The following is a 22,681-nucleotide window of genomic DNA, read 5'->3' on the forward strand; positions in this document are numbered from 1 at the left end:
TTATGAACACAACCTTATCACAAAATGCTTTGAATATAAAACAGTGCATTCAACTCAATGGAGTGTACAGTTCAATTTTGCCTAAAAGTAGTATGTACTAACTTGATGTAAACCTCATTATTATACTCACAATATGATTTAGAGTGGTCTGCAATCAATTATATGAATGTACTCCCTAAGGTTTAGAAGTTACCTTCAGTAACATCACATTATCTACTCAGTGTAACATTACAGTTTGCTGATGTAAACCAAGTCAATGGCTGGTCCACCGTAAATGATACCTGGTAGTTTACTGAATTCAGCTTGCATTGGAGTATTCCATGGCACTGAGCACTCTACATGCAATATCCATACTGTTCCAAATCATCCTGTGCAGTTACGAACACAACCTTACCACAAAATGCTTTGAATTGAAAGTAAAGCTTTCAACACCATGTAGTGTACAGTTCAATTTTGTTTAAAAGTGGTATGTGCTAACATGATGTAAACCTTATTATTATACTCAGAATATGATTTAGACTAGTCTGCAATCAATTATATGAATGTACTACCTAAGGTTTAGAAGTTACCTTCAGTAACATCACATTATCTACTCAGTGTAACATTACAGTTTGCTGAAGTAAACCAAGTCAATGGCTGTTCCACTGTAAATGGTACATGGTAAGATATTGATTTCAGTTTACATTGGAGTATTCCATGGCACTGAGTACTCGACATGCAATATCCATACAGTTCCAATTCACACTGTGTTGTTATGAACACAACCTTATCACAAACTGCTTAAAATTGAAAGTAAAGCTTTCAACACAATGGAGTGTACAGTTCAATTTTGACTAAAAGTAGTATGTACTAACTTGATGTAAACCTCATTATTATACTCACAATATGATTTAGAGTAGTCTGCAATCAATTATATGAATGTACTACCTAAGGTTTAGAAGTTACCTTCAGTAACATCACATTATCTACTCAGTGTAACATTACAGTTTGCTGAAGTAAACCAAGTCAATGGCTGTTCCACTGTAAATGGTACCTGGTAAGATATTGAATTCAGTTTACATTGGAGTATTCCATGGCACTGAGTACTCGACATGCAATATACATACAGTTCCAATTCACACTGTGTTGTTATGTACACAACCTTATCACAAAATGCTTTGAATTGAAAGTAAAGCTTTCAACACAATGCAGTGTACAGTTCAATTTTGCCTAAAAGTAGTATGTGCTAACATGATGTAAACCTCATTATTATACTCACAATAGGATTTAGAGTAGTCTGCAATGAATTATATGAATGTACTACCTAAGGTTTAGAAGTTACCTTCAGTAACATCACATTATCTACTCATTATAACATTACAGTTTGCTGATGTAAACCAAGTCAATGGCTGTTCCACTGTAAATGTTACCTGTTAAGTTACTGAATTCAGCTTGCATTAAAGTATTCCATGGCACTGAGCACTCTACATGCAATATCCATACTGTTCCAAATCATCCTGTGTAGTTATGAACACAACCTTATCACAAAATGCTTTGAATTGAAAGTAAAGCTTTCAACACAATGTAGTGTACAGTTCAATTTTGTTTAAAAGTGGTATGTGCTAACATGATGTAAACCTTATTATTATACTCAGACTATGATTTAGAGTAGTCTGCAATCAATTATATGAATGTACTCCCAAGGTTTAGAAGTTACCTTCAGTAACATCACATTATCTACTCAGTGTAACATTACAGTTTGCTGAAGTAAACCAGGTCAATGGCTGTTCCAATGTAAATGTTACCTGTTAAGTTACTGAATTCAGCTTGCATTAAAGTATTGCATGGCACTGAGCGCTCTACATGCAATATCCATACTGTTCTAATTCACCCTGTGTAGTTATGAACACAACCGTATCACAAAATGCTTTGAATTGAAAGTAAAGCTTTCAACACAATGTAGTGTACAGTACAATTTTGCCTAAAAGTGGTATGTGCTAAGATGATGTAAACCTTATTATTATACTCACAATACGATGTAGAGTAGTCTGCAATCAATTATATGAATGTACTCCCTAAGGGTTAGAAGTTACTTTCAGTAACATCACATTATATACTCAGTGTAACATTACAGTTTGCTGAAGTAAACCAAGTCAATGGCTGTTCCACCGTAAATGATAACTGGTACTTTACTGAATTCAGCTTGCATTGGAGTATTCCATGGCACTGAGCACTCTACATGCAATATCCATAGAGTTCCAATTCACCCTGTGTAGTTATGAACACAACCTTATCACAAAATGCTTTGAATATAAAACAGTGCATTCAACTCAATGGAGTGTACAGTTCAATTTTGCCTAAAAGTAGTATGTACTAACTTGATGTAAACCTCATTATTATACTCACAATATGATTTAGAGTGGTCTGCAATCAATTATATGAATGTACTCCCTAAGGTTTAGAAGTTACCTTCAGTAACATCACATTATCTACTCAGTGTAACATTACAGTTTGCTGATGTAAACCAAGTCAATGGCTGGTCCACCGTAAATGATACCTGGTAGTTTACTGAATTCAGCTTGCATTGGAGTATTCCATGGCACTGAGCACTCTACATGCAATATCCATACTGTTCCAAATCATCCTGTGCAGTTACGAACACAACCTTACCACAAAATGCTTTGAATTGAAAGTAAAGCTTTCAACACCATGTAGTGTACAGTTCAATTTTGTTTAAAAGTGGTATGTGCTAACATGATGTAAACCTTATTATTATACTCAGAATATGATTTAGACTAGTCTGCAATCAATTATATGAATGTACTACCTAAGGTTTAGAAGTTACCTTCAGTAACATCACATTATCTACTCAGTGTAACATTACAGTTTGCTGAAGTAAACCAAGTCAATGGCTGTTCCACTGTAAATGGTACATGGTAAGATATTGATTTCAGTTTACATTGGAGTATTCCATGGCACTGAGTACTCGACATGCAATATCCATACAGTTCCAATTCACACTGTGTTGTTATGAACACAACCTTATCACAAACTGCTTAAAATTGAAAGTAAAGCTTTCAACACAATGGAGTGTACAGTTCAATTTTGACTAAAAGTAGTATGTACTAACTTGATGTAAACCTCATTATTATACTCACAATATGATTTAGAGTGGTCTGCAATCAATTATATGAATGTACTCCCTAAGGTTTAGAAGTTACATTCAGTAACATCACATTATCTACTCAGTGTAACATTACAGTTTGCTGAAGTCAACCAAGTCAATGGCTGTTCCAGTGTAAATGTTACCTGTTAAGTTACTGAATTCAGCTTGCATTAAAGTATTACATGACACTGAGCACTCTACATGCAATATCCATACTGTTCCCATTCACCCTGTGTAGTTATGAACACAACCTTATCACAAAATGCTTTGAATTGAAAGTAAAGCTTTCAACACAATGGAGTGTACAGTTCAATTTTGCTTAAAAGTGGTATGTGCTAAGATGATGTAAACCTTATTATTATACTCAGAATATGATTTAGAGTAGTCTGCAATCAATTATATGAATCTGCTACCTAAGGTTTAGATGTTACTTTCAGTAACATCACATTTTGTACTCAGTGTAACATTACAGTTTGCTGAAGTAAACCAAGTCAATGGCTGTTCCACTGTAAATGGTACCTGGTAAGATATTGAATTCAGTTTACATTGGAGTATTCCATGGCACTGAGTACTCGACATGCAATATCCATACAGTTCCAATTCACACTGTGTTGTTATGAACACAACCTTATCACAAAATGCTTTGAATTGAAAGTAAAGCTTTCAACACAATGGAGTGTACAGTTCAATTTTGCCTAAAAGTGGTATGTGCTAAGATGATGTAAACCTTATTATTATACTCACAATATGATTGAGAGTGGTCTGCAATCAATTATATGAATGTACTCCCTAAGGTTTAGAAGTTACCTTCAGTAACATCACATTATCTACTCAGTGTAACATTACAGTTTACTGAAGTAAACCAAGTCAATGGCTGTTCCACTGTAAATGGTACCTGGTAAGATATTGAATTCAGTTTACATTGGAGTATTCCATGGCACTGAGTACTCGACATGCAATATCCATACAGTTCCAATTCACACTGTGATGTTATGAACACAACCTTATCACAAAATGCTTTGAATTGAAAGTAAAGCTTTCAACACAATGGAGTGTACAGTTCAATTTTGCCTAAAAGTAGTATGTACTAACTTGATGTAAACCTCATTATTATACACACAATATGATTTAGAGTGGTCTGCAATCAATTATATGAATGTACTCCCTAAGGTTTAGAAGTTACATTCAGTATCATCACATTATCTACTCAGTGTAACATTGCAGTTTGCTGAAGTAAACAAAGTTAATGGCTGTTCCACTGTAAATGGTACCTGTTAAGTTACTGAATTCAGCTTGCATTAAAGTATTCCATGGCACTGAGCATTCTACATGCAATATCCATAGAGTTCCAATTCACCCTGTGTGGTTATCAACACAACCTTATCACAAAATGCTTTGAATAGAAAGCAGTACATTCAACTCAATGGAGTGTACAGTTCAATTTTGCCTAAAAGTAGTATGTACTAACTTGATGTAAACCTCATTATTATACTCACAATATGATTTAGAGTGGTCTGCAATCAATTATATGAATGTACTCCCTAAGGTTTAGAAGTTACCTTCAGTAACATCACATTATCTACTCAGTGTAACATTACAGTTTGCTGATGTAAACCAAGTCAATGGCTGGTCCACCGTAAATGATACCTGGTAGTTTACTGAATTCAGCTTGCATTGGAGTATTCCATGGCACTGAGCACTCTACATGCAATATCCATAGAGTTCCAATTCACCCTGTGCAGTTATGAACACAACCTTATCACAAAATGCTTTGAATAGAGAACAGTGCATTCAACTCAATGGAGTGTACAGTTCAATTTTGCCTAAAAGTAGTATGTACTAACTTGATGTAAACCTCATTATTATACTCACAACATGAATTAGAGTGGTCTGCAATCAATTATATGAATGTACTCCCTAAGGTTTAGAAGTTACCTTCAGTAACATCACATTATCTACTCAGTGTAACATCACAGTTTGCTGAAGTAAACAAAGTCAATGGCTGTTCCACAGTAAATGGTACCTGGTAAGATATTCAATTCAGTTTGCATTGGAGTATTCCATGGCACTGAGTACTCGACATGCAATATCCATACAGTTCCAATTCACACTGTGTTGTTATGAACACAACCTTATCACAAAATGCTTTGAATTGAAAGTAATGCTTTCAACACAATGGAGTGTACAGTTCAATTTTGCCTAAAAGTAGTATGTACTAACTTGATGTAAACCTCATTATTATACTCATAATATGATTTAGAGTGGTCTGCAATCAATTATATGAATGTACTCCCTAAGGTTTAGAAGTTACCTTCAGTAACATCACATTATCTACTCAGTGTAACATTACAGTTTGCTGAAGTAAACCAAGTCAATGGCTGTTCCAGTGTAAATGTTACCTGTTAAGATACTGAATTCAGCTTGCATTAAAGTATTACATGGCACTGAGCACTCTACATGCAATATCCATACTGTTCCAATTCACCATGTGTTGTTATGAACACAACCTTATCACAAAATCCTTTGAATAGAAAGCAGTGCATTCAACTCGATGGAGTGTACAGTTCAATTTTGCCTAAAGGTAGTATGTGCTAACATGATGTAAACCTCATTATTACACTCAGAATATGACTTAGAGTAGTCTGCAATCAATTATGTGAATGTGCTACCTAAGGTTTAGATGTTACTTTCAGTGACATCACATTATGTAAGTGTAACATTACAGTTTGCTGAAGTAAACCAAGTCAATGGCTGGTCCACCGTAAATGATACCTGGTAGTTTACTGAATTCAGCTTGCATTGGAGTATTCCATGGCACTGAGCACTCTACATACAATATCCATAGAGTTCCAATTCACCCTGTGTAGTTATGAACACAACCTTATCACAAAATGCTTTGAATAGAAAGCAGTGCATTCAACTCAATGGAATGTACAGTTCAATTTGGCCTAAAAGTAGTATGTACTAACTTGATGTAAACCTCATTATTATACTCACAATATGATTTAGAGTGGTCTGCAATCAATTATATGAATGTACTCCCTAAGGTTTAGGTGTTACCTTCAGTAACATCACATTATCTACTCAGTGTAACATTACAGTTTGCTGAAGTCAACCAAGTCAATGGCTGTTCCAGTGTAAATGTTACCTGATAAGTTACTGAATTCAGCTTGCATTAAAGTATTACATGACACTGAGCACTCTACATGCAATATCCATACTGTTCCCATTCACCCTGTGTAGTTATGAACACAACCTTATCACAAAATGCTTTGAATTGAAAGTAAAGCTTTCAACACAATGGAGTGTACAGTTCAATTTTGCTTAAAAGTGGTATGTGCTAAGATGATGTAAACCTTATTATTATACTCAGAATATGATTTAGAGTAGTCTGCAATCAATTATATGAATCTGCTACCTAAGGTTTAGATGTTACTTACAGTAACATCACATTTTGTACTCAGTGTAACATTACAGTTTGCTGAAGTAAACCAAGTCAATGGCTGTTCCACTGTAAATGGTACCTGGTAAGATATTGAATTCAGTTTACATTGGAGTATTCCATGGCACTGAGTACTCGACATGCAATATCCATACAGTTCCAATTCACACTGTGTTGTTATGAACACAACCTTATCACAAAATGCTTTGAATTGAAAGTAAAGCTTTCAACACAATGGAGTGTACAGTTCAATTTTGCCTAAAAGTGGTATGTGCTAAGATGATGTAAACCTTATTATTATACTCACAATATGATTGAGAGTGGTCTGCAATCAATTATATGAATGTACTCCCTAAGGTTTAGAAGTTACCTTCAGTAACATCACATTATCTACTCAGTGTAACATTACAGTTTACTGAAGTAAACCAATTCAATGGCTGTTCCACTGTAAATGGTACCTGGTAAGATATTGAATTCAGTTTACATTGGAGTATTCCATGGCACTGAGTACTCGACATGCAATATCCATACAGTTCCAATTCACACTGTGATGTTATGAACACAACCTTATCACAAAATGCTTTGAATTGAAAGTAAAGCTTTCAACACAATGGAGTGTACAGTTCAATTTTGCCTAAAAGTAGTATGTACTAACTTGATGTAAACCTCATTATTATACACACAATATGATTTAGAGTGGTCTGCAATCAATTATATGAATGTACTCCCTAAGGTTTAGAAGTTACATTCAGTATCATCACATTATCTACTCAGTGTAACATTGCAGTTTGCTGAAGTAAACAAAGTTAATGGCTGTTCCACTGTAAATGGTACCTGTTAAGTTACTGAATTCAGCTTGCATTAAAGTATTCCATGGCACTGAGCATTCTACATGCAATATCCATAGAGTTCCAATTCACCCTGTGTGGTTATCAACACAACCTTATCACAAAATGCTTAGAATAGAAAGCAGTACATTCAACTCAATGGAGTGTACAGTTCAATTTTGCCTAAAAGTAGTATGTACTAACTTGATGTAAACCTCATTATTATACTCACAATATGATTTAGAGTGGTCTGCAATCAATTATATGAATGTACTCCCTAAGGTTTAGAAGTTACCTTCAGTAACATCACATTATCTACTCAGTGTAACATTACAGTTTGCTGATGTAAACCAAGTCAATGGCTGGTCCACCGTAAATGATACCTGGTAGTTTACTGAATTCAGCTTGCATTGGAGTATTCCATGGCACTGAGCACTCTACATGCAATATCCATAGAGTTCCAATTCACCCTGTGCAGTTATGAACACAACCTTATCACAAAATGCTTTGAATAGAGAACAGTGCATTCAACTCAATGGAGTGTACAGTTCAATTTTGCCTAAAAGTAGTATGTACTAACTTGATGTAAACCTCATTATTATACTCACAACATGAATTAGAGTGGTCTGCAATCAATTATATGAATGTACTCCCTAAGGTTTAGAAGTTACCTTCAGTAACATCACATTATCTACTCAGTGTAACATCACAGTTTGCTGAAGTAAACAAAGTCAATGGCTGTTCCACAGTAAATGGTACCTGGTAAGATATTCAATTCAGTTTGCATTGGAGTATTCCATGGCACTGAGTACTCGACATGCAATATCCATACAGTTCCAATTCACACTGTGTTGTTATGAACACAACCTTATCACAAAATGCTTTGAATTGAAAGTAATGCTTTCAACACAATGGAGTGTACAGTTCAATTTTGCCTAAAAGTAGTATGTACTAACTTGATGTAAACCTCATTATTATACTCATAATATGATTTAGAGTGGTCTGCAATCAATTATATGAATGTACTCCCTAAGGTTTAGAAGTTACCTTCAGTAACATCACATTATCTACTCAGTGTAACATTACAGTTTGCTGAAGTAAACCAAGTCAATGGCTGTTCCAGTGTAAATGTTACCTGTTAAGATACTGAATTCAGCTTGCATTAAAGTATTACATGGCACTGAGCACTCTACATGCAATATCCATACTGTTCCAATTCACCATGTGTTGTTATGAACACAACCTTATCACAAAATCCTTTGAATAGAAAGCAGTGCATTCAACTCGATGGATTGTACAGTTCAATTTTGCCTAAAGGTAGTATGTGCTAACATGATGTAAACCTCATTATTACACTCAGAATATGACTTAGAGTAGTCTGCAATCAATTATGTGAATGTGCTACCTAAGGTTTAGATGTTAATTTCAGTGACATCACATTATGTAAGTGTAACATTACAGTTTGCTGAAGTAAACCAAGTCAATGGCTGGTCCACCGTAAATGATACCTGGTAGTTTACTGAATTCAGCTTGCATTGGAGTATTCCATGGCACTGAGCACTCTACATACAATATCCATAGAGTTCCAATTCACCCTGTGTAGTTATGAACACAACCTTATCACAAAATGCTTTGAATAGAGAACAGTGCATTCAACTCAATGGAGTGTACAGTTCAATTTTGCCTAAAAGTAGTATGTACTAACTTGATGTAAACCTCATTATTATACTCACAACATGAATTAGAGTGGTCTGCAATCAATTATATGAATGTACTCCCTAAGGTTTAGAAGTTACCTTCAGTAACATCACATTATCTACTCAGTGTAACATCACAGTTTGCTGAAGTAAACAAAGTCAATGGCTGTTCCACAGTAAATGGTACCTGGTAAGATATTCAATTCAGTTTGCATTGGAGTATTCCATGGCACTGAGTACTCGACATGCAATATCCATACAGTTCCAATTCACACTGTGTTGTTATGAACACAACCTTATCACAAAATGCTTTGAATTGAAAGTAATGCTTTCAACACAATGGAGTGTACAGTTCAATTTTGCCTAAAAGTAGTATGTACTAACTTGATGTAAACCTCATTATTATACTCATAATATGATTTAGAGTGGTCTGCAATCAATTATATGAATGTACTCCCTAAGGTTTAGAAGTTACCTTCAGTAACATCACATTATCTACTCAGTGTAACATTACAGTTTGCTGAAGTAAACCAAGTCAATGGCTGTTCCAGTGTAAATGTTACCTGTTAAGATACTGAATTCAGCTTGCATTAAAGTATTACATGGCACTGAGCACTCTACATGCAATATCCATACTGTTCCAATTCACCATGTGTTGTTATGAACACAACCTTATCACAAAATCCTTTGAATAGAAAGCAGTGCATTCAACTCGATGGATTGTACAGTTCAATTTTGCCTAAAGGTAGTATGTGCTAACATGATGTAAACCTCATTATTACACTCAGAATATGACTTAGAGTAGTCTGCAATCAATTATGTGAATGTGCTACCTAAGGTTTAGATGTTACTTTCAGTGACATCACATTATGTAAGTGTAACATTACAGTTTGCTGAAGTAAACCAAGTCAATGGCTGGTCCACCGTAAATGATACCTGGTAGTTTACTGAATTCAGCTTGCATTGGAGTATTCCATGGCACTGAGCACTCTACATACAATATCCATAGAGTTCCAATTCACCCTGTGTAGTTATGAACACAACCTTATCACAAAATGCTTTGAATAGAAAGCAGTGCATTCAACTCAATGGAATGTACAGTTCAATTTGGCCTAAAAGTAGTATGTACTAACTTGATGTAAACCTCATTATTATACTCACAATATGACTTAGAGTAGTCTGCAATCAATTATGTGAATGTACTCCCTAAGGTTTAGAAGTTACCTTCAGTAACATCACATTATCTACTCAGTGTAACATTACAGTTTGCTGAAGTCAACCAAGTCAATGGCTGTTCCAGTGTAAATGTTACCTGATAAGTTACTGAATTCAGCTTGCATTAAAGTATTACATGACACTGAGCACTCTACATGCAATATCCATACTGTTCCCATTCACCCTGTGTAGTTATGAACACAACCTTATCACAAAATGCTTTGAATTGAAAGTAAAGCTTTCAACACAATGGAGTGTACAGTTCAATTTTGCTTAAAAGTGGTATGTGCTAAGATGATGTAAACCTTATTATTATACTCAGAATATGACTTAGAGTAGTCTGCAATCAATTATATGAATCTGCTACCTAAGGTTTAGATGTTACTTTCAGTAACATCACATTTTGTACTCAGTGTAACATTACAGTTTGCTGAAGTAAACCAAGTCAATGGCTGTTCCACTGTAAATGGTACCTGGTAAGATATTGAATTCAGTTTACATTGGAGTATTCCATGGCACTGAGTACTCGACATGCAATATCCATTGAGTTCCAATTAACCCTGTGTAGTTATGAACTCAACCTTATCACAAAATGCTTTGAATAGAAAGCAGTGCATTCAACTCAATGGAATGTACAGTTCAATTTTGCCTAAAAGTAGTATGTACTAACTTGATGTAAACCTCATTATTATACTCACAATATGATTTAGAGTGGTCTGCAATCAATTATATGAATGTACTCCCTAGGGTTTAGAAGTTACCTTCAGTAACATCACATTATCTACTCAGTGTAACATTACAGTTTGCTGAAGTCGACCAAGTCAATGGCTGTTCCAGTGCAAATGTTACCTGTTAAGTTACTGAATTCAGCTTGCATTAAAGTATTACATGGCACTGAGCACTCTACATGCAATATCCATACTGTTCCCATTCACCCTGTGTAGTTATGAACACAACCTTATCACAAAATGCTTTGAATTGAAAGTAAAGCTTTCAACACAATGGAGTGTACAGTTCAATTTTGCTTAAAAGTGGTATGTGCTAAGATGATGTAAACCTTATTATTATACTCACAATATGATTGAGAGTGGTCTGCAATCAATTATATGAATGTACTCCCTAAGGTTTAGAAGTTACCTTCAGTAACATCACATTATCTACTCAGTGTAACATTACAGTTTACTGAAGTAAACCAAGTCAATGGCTGTTCCACTGTAAATGGTACCTGGTAAGATATTGAATTCAGTTTACATTGGAGTATTCCATGGCACTGAGTACTCGACATGCAATATGCATACAGTTCCAATTCACACTGTGATGTTATGAACACAACCTTATCACAAAATGCTTTGAATTGAAAGTAAAGCATTCAACACAATGGAGTGTACAGTTCAATTTTGCCTAAAAGTAGTATGTACTAACTTGATGTAAACCTCATTATTATACTCACAATATGATTTAGAGTGGTCTGCAATCAATTATATGAATGTACTCCCTAAGGTTTAGAAGTTACATTCAGTATCATCACATTATCTACTCAGTGTAACATTGCAGTTTGCTGAAGTAAACAAAATTAATGGCTGTTCCACTGTAAATGGTACCTTTTAAGTTACTGAATTCAGCTTGCATTAAAGTATTCCATGGCACTGAGCATTCTACATGCAATATCCATAGAGTTCCAATTCACCCTGTGTGGTTATCAACACAACCTTATCACAAAATGCTTTGAATAGAAAGCAGTGCATTCAACTCAATGGAGTGTACAGTTCAATTTTGCCTAAAAGTAGTATGTACTAACTTGATGTACACCTCATTATTATACTCACAATATGATTTATAGTGGTCTGCAATCAATTATATGAATGTACTCCCTAAGGTTTAGAAGTTACCTTCAGTATCATCTCATTATCTACTCAGTGTAACATTACAGTTTGCTGATGTAAACCAAGTCAATGGCTGGTCCACCGTAAATGATACCTGGTAGTTTACTGAATTCAGCTTGCATTGGACTATTCCATGGCACTGAGCACTCTACATGCAATATCCATAGAGTTCCAATTCACCCTGTGCAGTTATGAACACAAACTTATCACAAAATGCTTTGAATAGAAAACAGTGCATTCAACTCAATGGAGTGTACAGTTCAATTTTGCCTAAAAGTAGTATGTACTAACTTGAAGTAAACCTCATTATTATACTCACAACATGAATTAGAGTGGTCTGCAATCAATTATATGAATGTACTCCCTAAGGTTTAGAAGTTACCTTCAGTAACATCACATTATCTACTCAGTGTAACATCACAGTTTGCTGAAGTAAACAAAGTCAATGGCTGTTCCACAGTAAATGGTACCTGGTAAGATATTCAATTCAGTTCGCATTGGAGTATTCCATGGCACTGAGTACTCGACATGCAATATCCATACAGTTCCAATTCACACTGTGTTGTTATGAACACAACCTTATCACAAAATGCTTTGAATTGAAAGTTATGCTTTCAACACAATGGAGTGTACAGTTCAATTTTGCCTAAAAGTAGTATGTACTAACTTGATGTAAACCTCATTATTATACTCACTATATGATTTAGAGTGGTCTGCAATCAATTATATGAATGTACTCCCTAAGGTTTAGAAGTTACCTTCAGTAACATCACATTATCTACTCAGTGTAACATTACAGTTTGCTGAAGTAAACCAAGTCAATGGCTGTTCCAGTGTAAATGTTACCTGTTAAGTTACTGAATTCAACTTGCATTAAAGTATTACATGGCACTGAGCACACTACATGCAATATCCATACTGTTCCAATTCACCATGTGTTGTTATGAACACAACCTTATCACAAAATGCTTTGAATAGAAAGCAGTGCATTCAACTCAATGGAGTGTACAGTTCAATTTTGCCTAAAAGTAGTATGTGCTAACATGATGTAAACCTCATTATTACACTCAGAATATGACTTAGAGTAGTCTGCAATCAATTATGTGAATGTGCTACCTAAGGTTTAGATGTTACTTTCAGTGACATCACATTATGTAAGTGTAACATTACAGTTTGCTGAAGTAAACCAAGTCAATGGCTGTTCCACTGTAAATGGTACCTGGTAAGATATTGAATTCAGTTTACATTGGAGTATTCCATGGCACTGAGTACTCGACATGCAATATCCATACAGTTCCAATTCACACTGTGTTGTCATGAACACAACCTTATCACAAAATGCTTTGAATTGAAAGTAAAGCTTTCAACACAATGGAGTGTACAGTTCAATTTTGTTTAAAAGTGGTATGTGCTAAGATGATGTCAACCTTATTATTATACTCACAATATGATGTAGATTAGTCTGCAATCAATTATATGAATGTACTCCCTAAGGGTTAGAAGTTACTTTCAGTAACATCACATTATCTACTCAGTGTAACATTACAGTTTGCTGAAGTAAACCAAGTCAATGGCTGGTCCACCGTAAATGATAACTGGTAGTTTACTGAATTCAGCTTGCATTGGAGTATTCCATGGCACTGAGCACTCTACATGCAATATCCATAGAGTTCCAATTCACCCTGTGTAGTTGTGAACACAACCTTATCACAAAATGCTTTGAATAGAAAAAATTGCATTCAACTCAATGGAGTGTACAGTTCAATTTTGCCTAAATGTAGTATGTACTCACTTGATGTAAACCTCATTATTATACTCACAATATGATTTAGAGTGGTCTGCAATCAATTATATGAATGTACTCCCTAAGGTTTAGAAGTTACATTCAGTAACATCACATTATCTACTCAGTGTAACTTTGCAGTTTGCTGAAGTAAACAAAGTCAATGGCTGTTCCACTGTAAATGGTACATGTTAAGTTAATGAATTCAGCTTGCATTAAAGTATTCCATGGCGCTGAGCACTCTACATGCAATATCCATGGAGTTCCAATTCACCCTGTGTGGTTATCAACACAACCTTATCACAAAATGCTTTGAATAGAAAGCAGTGCATTCAACTCAATGGAGTGTACAGTTCAATTTTGCCTAAAATTAGTATGTACTAACTTGATGTAAACCTCATTATTATACTCACAATATGATTTAGAGTGGTCTGCAATCAATTATATGAATGTATTCCCTAAGGTTTAGAAGTTACCTTCAGTAACATCACATTATCTACTCAGTGTAACATTACCGTTTGCTGATGTAAACCAAGTCAATGGCTGGTCCCCCGTAAATGATACCTGGTAGTTTACTGAATTCAGCTTGCATTGGAGTATTCCATGGCACTGAGCACTCTACATGCAATATCCATAGAGTTCCCATTCACCCTGTGTAGTTATGAACACAACCTTATCACAAAATGCTTTGAATAGAAAACAGTGCATTCAACTCAATGGAGGGTACAGTTCAATTTTGCCTAAAAGTAGTATCTACTAACTTGATGTAAACCTCATTATTATTCTCACAATATGATTTAGAGTGGTCTGCAATCAATTATATGAATGTATTCCCTAAGGTTTAGAAGTTACCTTCAGTAACATCACATTATCTACTCAGTGTAACATTACCGTTTGCTGATGTAAACCAAGTCAATGGCTGGTCCCCCGTAAATGATACCTGGTAGTTTACTGAATTCAGCTTGCATTGGAGTATTCCATGGCACTGAGCACTCTACATGCAATATCCATAGAGTTCCCATTCACCCTGTGTAGTTATGAACACAACCTTATCACAAAATGCTTTGAATAGAAAACAGTGCATTCAACTCAATGGAGGGTACAGTTCAATTTTGCCTAAAAGTAGTATCTACTAACTTGATGTAAACCTCATTATTATTCTCACAATATGATTTAGAGTGGTCTGCAATCAATTATATGAATGTACTCCCTAAGGTTTAGAAGTTACCTTCAGTAACATCACATTATCTACTCAGTGTAACATTACAGTTTGCTGAAGTAAACCAAGTCAATGGCTGTTCCAGTGTAAATGTTACCTCTTAAGTTACTGAATTCAGCTTGCATTAAAGTATTCCATGGCACTGAGCACTCTACATGCAATATGCATAGAGTTCCAATTCACCCTGTGCAGTTATGAACACTACCTTATCACAAAATGCTTTGAATAGAAAACAGTGCATTCAACTCAATGGAGTGTACAGTTCAATTTTGCCTAAAAGTAGTATGTACTAACTTGATGTAAACCTCATTATTATACTCACAATATGAATTAGAGTGGTCTGCAATCAATTATATGAATGTACTCCCTAAGGTTTAGAAGTTACCTTCAGTAACATCACATTATCTACTCAGTGTAACATCACAGTTTGCTGAAGTAAACAAAGTCAATGGCTGTTCCACAGTAAATGGTACCTGGTAAGATATTGAATTCAGTTTGCATTGGAGTATTCCATGGCACTGAGTACTCGACATGCAATATCCATACAGTTCCAATTCACACTGTGTTGTTATGAACACAACCTTATCACAAAATGCTTTGAATTGAAAGTAAAGCTTTCAACACAATGGAGTGTACAGTTCAATTTTGCCTAAAAGTAGTATGTACTAACTTGATGTAAACCTCATTATTATACTCACAATATGATTTAGAGTGGTCTGCAATCAATTATATGAATGTACTCCCTAAGGTTCAGAAGTTACGTTCAGTAACATCACATTATCTACTCATTGTAACATTACAGTTTGCTGAAGTAAACCAAGTCAATGGCTGTTCCACTGTAAATGTTACCTGTTAAGTTACTGAATTCAGCTTGCATTAAAGTATTCCATGGCACTGAGCACTCGACAAGCAATATCCATACAGTTCCAATTCACACTGTGTTGTTATGAACACAACCGTATCACAAAATGCTTTGAATTCAAAGTAAAGCTTTCAACACAATGGAGTGTACAGTTCAATTTTGCCTAAAAGCAGTATGTACTAACTTGATGTAAACCTCATTATTATACTCACAATATGATTTAGAGTGGTCTGCAATCAATTATATGAAAGTACTCCCTAAGGTTTAAAAGTTACATTCCAGTAACATCCCATTATCTACTCAGTGTAACATTACAGTTTGCTGAAGTAAACAAAGTCAATGGCTGTTCCACTGTAAATGGTACCTGTTAATTTACTGAATTCAGCTTGCATTAAAGTATTCCATGGCACTGAGCACTCTACACGCAATATCCATAGAGTTCCAATTCACCCTGTGTGGTTATCAACACAACCTTATCACAAAATGCTTTGAATAGAAAGCAGTGCATTCAGCTCAATGGAGTGTATAGTTCAATTTTGCCTAAAAGTAGTATGTACTAACTTGATGTAAACCTCATTATTATACTCACAATATGAACTAGAGTGGTCTGCAATCAATTATATGAATGTACTCCCTAAGGTTTAGAAGTTACCTTCAGTAACATCACATTATCTACTCAGTGTAACATTACAGTTTGCTGATGTAAACCAAGTCAATGGCTGGTCCACCGTAAATGATACCTGGTAGTTTACTGAATTCAGCTTGCATTGGAGTATTCCATGGCACTGAGCACTCTACATGCAATATGCATAGAGTTCCAATTCACCCTGTGCAGTTATGAACACAACCTTATCACAAAATGCTTTGAATAGAAAACAGTGCATTCAACTCAATGGAGTGTACAGTTCAATTTTGCCTAAAAGTAGTATGTACTAACTTGATGTAAACCTCATTATTATACTCACAATATGAATTAGAGTGGTCTGCAATCAATTATATGAATGTACTCCCTAAGGTTTAGAAGTTACCTTCAGTAACATCACATTATCTACTCAGTGTAACATCACAGTTTGCTGAAGTAAACAAAGTCAATGGCTGTTCCACAGTAAATGGTACCTGGTAAGATATTGAATTCAGTTTGCTTTGGAGTATTCCATGGCACTGAGTACTCGACATGCAATATCCATACAGTTCCAATTCACACTGTTTTGTTATGAACACAACCTTATCACAAAATGCTTTGAATTGAAAGTAAAGCTTTCAACACAATGGAGTGTACAGTTCAATTTTGCCTAAAAGTAGTATGTACTAACTTGATGTAAACCTCATTATTATACTCACAATATGATTTAGAGTGGTCTGCAATCAATTATATGAATGTACTCCCTAAGGTTTAGAAGTTACCTTCAGTAACATCACATTATCTACTCATTGTAACATTACAGTTTGCTGAAGTAAACCAAGTCAATGGCTGTTCCACTGTAAATGTTACCTGTTAAGTTACTGAATTCAGCTTGCATTAAAGTATTCCATGGCACTGAGCACTCGACATGCAATATCCATACAGTTCCAATTCACACTGTGTTGTTATGAACACAACCTTATCACAAAATGCTTTGAATTCAAAGAAAAGCTTTCAACACAATGGAGTGTACAGTTCAATTTTGCCTAAAAGCAGTATGTACTAACTTGATGTAAACCTCATTATTATACTCACAATATGATTTAGAGTGGTCTGTAATCAATTATATGAAAGTACTCCCTAAGGTTTAAAAGTTACATTCCAGTAACATCACATTATCTACTCAGTGTAACATTACAGTTTGCTGAAGTAAACAAGTCAATGGCTGTTCCACTGTAAATGGTACCTGTTAATTTACTGAATTCAGCTTGCATTAAAGTATTCCATGGCACTGAGCACTCTACATGCAATATCCATAGAGTTCCAATTCACCCTGTGTGGTTATCAACACAACCTTATCACAAAATGCTTTGAATAGAAAGCAGTGCATTCAACTCAATGGAGTGTACAGTTCAATTTTGCCTAAAAGTAGTATGTACTAACTTGATGTAAACCTCATTATTATACTCACAATATGAATTAGAGTGGTCTGCAATCAATTATATGAATGTACTCCCTAAGGTTTAGAAGTTACCTTCAGTAACATCACATTATCTACTCAGAGTAACATCACAGTTTGCTGAAGTAAACAAAGTCAATGGCTGTTCCACTGTAAATGTTACCTGGTAAGATATTGAATTCAGTTTGCATTGGAGTATTCCATGGCACTGAGTACTCTACATGCAATATCCATACTGTTCCAATTCACCATGTGTAGTTATGAACACAACCTTATCACAAAATGCTTTGAATTGAAAGTAAAGCTTTCAACACAATGTAGTGTACAGTTCAATTTTGTTTAAAAGTGGTATGTGCTAACATGATGTAAACCTTATTATTATACTCAGAATATGATTTAGAGTAGTCTGCAATCAATTATATGAATGTACTACCTAAGGTTTAGAAGTTACCTTCAGTAACATCACATTATCTACTCAGTGTAACATTACAGTTTGCTGAAGTAAACCAAGTCAATGGCTGGTCCAGTGTAAATGGTACTTGTTAAGTTACTGAATTCAGCTTGCGTTAAAGTATTCGATGGCACTGAGCACTCTACATGCAATATCCATACTGTTCCAATTCACCATGTGTTGTTATGAACAAAACCTTATCACAAAATGCTTTGAATAGAAAGCAGTGCATTCAACTCAATGGAGTGTACAGTTCAATTTTGCCAAAAAGTGGTATGTGCTAACATGATGTAAACCTCATTATTATACTCAGAATATGACTTAGTTGTCTGCAATCAATTATATGAATGTGCTACCTAAGGTTTAGATGTTACTTTCAGTAACATCACATTATGTACTCAGTGTAACATTACAGTTTGCTGAAGTAAACCAAGTCAATGGCTGTTCCACTGTAAATGGTACCTGGTAAGATAGTGAATTCAGTTTACATTGGAGTATTCCATGGCACTGAGTACTCGACATGCAATATCCATACAGTTCCAATTCACACTGTGTTGTTATGAACACAACCTTATCACAAAATGCTTTGAATTGAAAGTAAAGCTTTCAACACAATGGAGTGTACAGTTCAATTTTGCCTAAAAGTAGTATGTACTAACTTGAGGTTAAGCTCATTATTATACTCACAATAGGATTTAGAGTGGTCTGCAATCAATTATATGAATGTACTCCCTAAGGTTTAGAAGTTACCTTCAGTAACATCACATTAGCTACTCAGTGTAACATTACAGTTTGCTGAAGTAAACCAAGTCAATGGCTGTTCCAGTGTAAATGTTACCTGTTAAGTTACTGAATTCAGCTTGCATTAAAGTATTACATGGCACTGGGCACTCTACATGCAATATCCATACTGTTCCAATTCACCCTGTGTAGTTATGAACACAACCTTATCACAAAATGCTTTGAATTGAAAGTAAAGCTTTCAACACAATGTAGTGTACAGTTCAATTTTGTTTAAACGTGGTATGTGCTAACATGATGTAAACCTTATTATTATACTCAGAATATGATTTAGAGTAGTCTGCAATCAATTATATGAATCTGTTAACTATGGTTTAGATGTTACTTTCAGTACATCACATTAGCTACTCAGTGTAACATTACAGTTTGCTGAAGTAAACCAAGTCAATGGCTGTTCCACTGTAAATGGTACATTGTAAGATATTGAATTCAGTTTACATTGGAGTATTCCATGGCACTGAGTACTCGACATGCAATATCCATACAGTTCCAATTCACACTGTGTTGTTATGAACACAACCTTATCACAAAATGCTTTGAATTGAAAGTAAAGCATTCAACACAATGGAGTGTACAGTTCAATTTTGCCTAAAAGTGGTATGTGCTAAGATGATGTAAACCTTATTATTATACTCACAATATGATGTAGAGCAGTCTGCAATCAATTATATGAATCCGCTACCTAAGGTTTAGATGTTACTTTCAGTAACATCACATAATGTACTCAGTGTAACATTACAGATTGCTGAAGTAAACCAAGTCAATGGCTGTTCCACTGTAAATGGTACCTGGTAAGATATTGAATTCAGTTTACATTGGAGTATTCCATGGCACTGAGTACTCGACATGCAATATCCATACAGTTCCAATTCACACTGTGTGGTTATCAACACAACCTTATCACAAAATGCTTTGAATAGAAAACAGTGGATTCAACTCAATGGAGTGTACAGTTCAATTTTGCCTAATAGTAGTATGTACTAACTTGATGTAAACCTCATTATTATACTCACAATATGATTTAGAGTGGTCTGCAATCAATTATATGAATGTACTCCCTAAGGTTTAGAAGTTACCTTCAGTAACATCACATAATCTACTCAGTGTAACATTACAGTTTGCTGATGTAAACCAAGTCAATGGCTGGTCCACCGTAAATGATACCTGGTAGTTTACTGAATTCAGCTTGCATTGGAGTATTCCATGGCACTGAGCACTCTACATGCAATAGCCATAGAGTTCCAATTCACCCTGTGTGGTTATGAACACAACCTTATCACAAAATGCTTTGAATAGAAAGCAGTGCATTCAACTCAATGGAGTGTACAGTTCAATTTTGCCTAAAAGTAGTATGATCTAACTTGATGTAAACCTCATTATTATACTCACAATATGATTTAGAGTGGTCTGCAATCAATTATATGAATGTACTCCCTAAGGTTTAGAAGTTACCTTCAGTAACATCACATTATGTACTCAGTGTTACATTACAGTTTGCTGAAGTAAACCAAGTCAATGGCTGTTCCACTGTAAATGGTACCTGGTAAGATAGTGAATTCAGTTTACATTGGAGTATTCCATGGCACTGAGTACTCGACATGCAATATCCATACAGTTCCAATTCACACTGTGTTGTTATGAACACAACCTTATCACAAAATGCTTTGAATAGAAAACAGTGCATTCAACTCAATGGAGTGTATAGTTCAATTTTGCCTAAAAGTAGTATGTACTAACTTGATGTAAACCTCATTATTATACTCACAATATGATTTAGAGTGGTCTGCAATCAATTATATGAATGTACTCCCTAAGGTTTAGAAGTTACCTTCAGTAACATCATATTATCTACTCAGTGTAACATTACAGTTTGCTGAAGTAAACCAAGTCAATGGCTGTTCCAGTGTAAATGTTACCTGTTAAGTTACTGAATTCAGCTTGCATTAAAGTATTCCATGGCACTGAGCTCTCTACATGCAATATCCATACTGTTCCAATTCACCATGTGTAGTTATGAACACAACCTTATCACAAAATGCTTTGAATTGAAAGTAAAGCTTTCAACACAATGTAGTGTACAGTTCAATTTTGCCTAAAAGTAGTATGTACTAACTTGATGTAAACCTCATTATTATACTCACAATATGAATTAGAGTGGTCTGCAATCAATTATATGAATGTACTACCTAAGGTTTAGATGTTACTTTCAGTAACATCACATTATGTACTCAGTGTAACATGACAGTTTGCTGAAGTAAACCAAGTCAATGGCTATTCCACTGTAAATGGTACCTGGTAAGATAGTGAATTCAGTTTACATTGGAGTATTCCATGGCACTGAGTACTCGACATGCAATATCCATACAGTTCCAATTTACACTGTGTTGTTATGCACACAACCTTATCGCAAAATGCTTTGAATTGAAAGTAAAGCTTTCAACACAATGGAGTGTACAGTTCAATTTTGCCTAAAATTAGTATGTACTAACTTGATGATAAGCTCATTATTATACTCACAATATGATTTAGAGTGGTCTGCAATCAATTATATGAATGTACTCCCTAAGGTTTAGAAGTTACCTTCAGTAACATCACATTAGCTACACAGTGTAACATTACAGTTTGCTGAAGTAAACCAAGTCAATGGCTGTTCCAGTTTAAATGTTACCTGTTAAGTTACTGAATTCAGCTTGCATTAAAGTATTACATGGCACTGAGCACTCTACATGCAATATCCACACTGTTCCAAATCATCTTGTGTAGTTATGAACACAACCTTATCACAAAATGCTTTGAATTGAAAGTAAAGCTTTCAACACAATGTAGTGTACAGTTCAATTTTGTTTAAAAGTGGTATGTGCTAACATGATGTAAACCTTATTATTATACTCAGAATATGATTTAGAGTAGTCTGCAATCAATTATATGAATGTACTCCCTAAGGTTTAGAAGTTACCTTCAGTAACATCACATTATCTACTCAGTGTAACATTACAGTTTGCTGAAGTAAACCAAGTCAATGGCTGTTACAGTGTAAATAGTACCTGGTAAGATATTGAATTCAGTTTACATTGGAGTATTCCATGGCACTGGGTACTCGACATGCAATATCCATACAGTTCCAATTCACACTGTGTTGTTATGAACACAACCTTATCACAAAATGCTTTGAATTGAAAGTAAAGCTTTCAACACAATGGAGTGTACAGTTCAATTTTGTTTAAACGTGGTATGTGCTAACATGATGTAAACCTTATTATTATACTCAGAATATG

This window comes from Hypanus sabinus, chromosome 26 (genome assembly GCF_030144855.1).
Source record: "Hypanus sabinus isolate sHypSab1 chromosome 26, sHypSab1.hap1, whole genome shotgun sequence".
NCBI classification, from domain to species: Eukaryota; Metazoa; Chordata; class Chondrichthyes; order Myliobatiformes; family Dasyatidae; genus Hypanus; species Hypanus sabinus.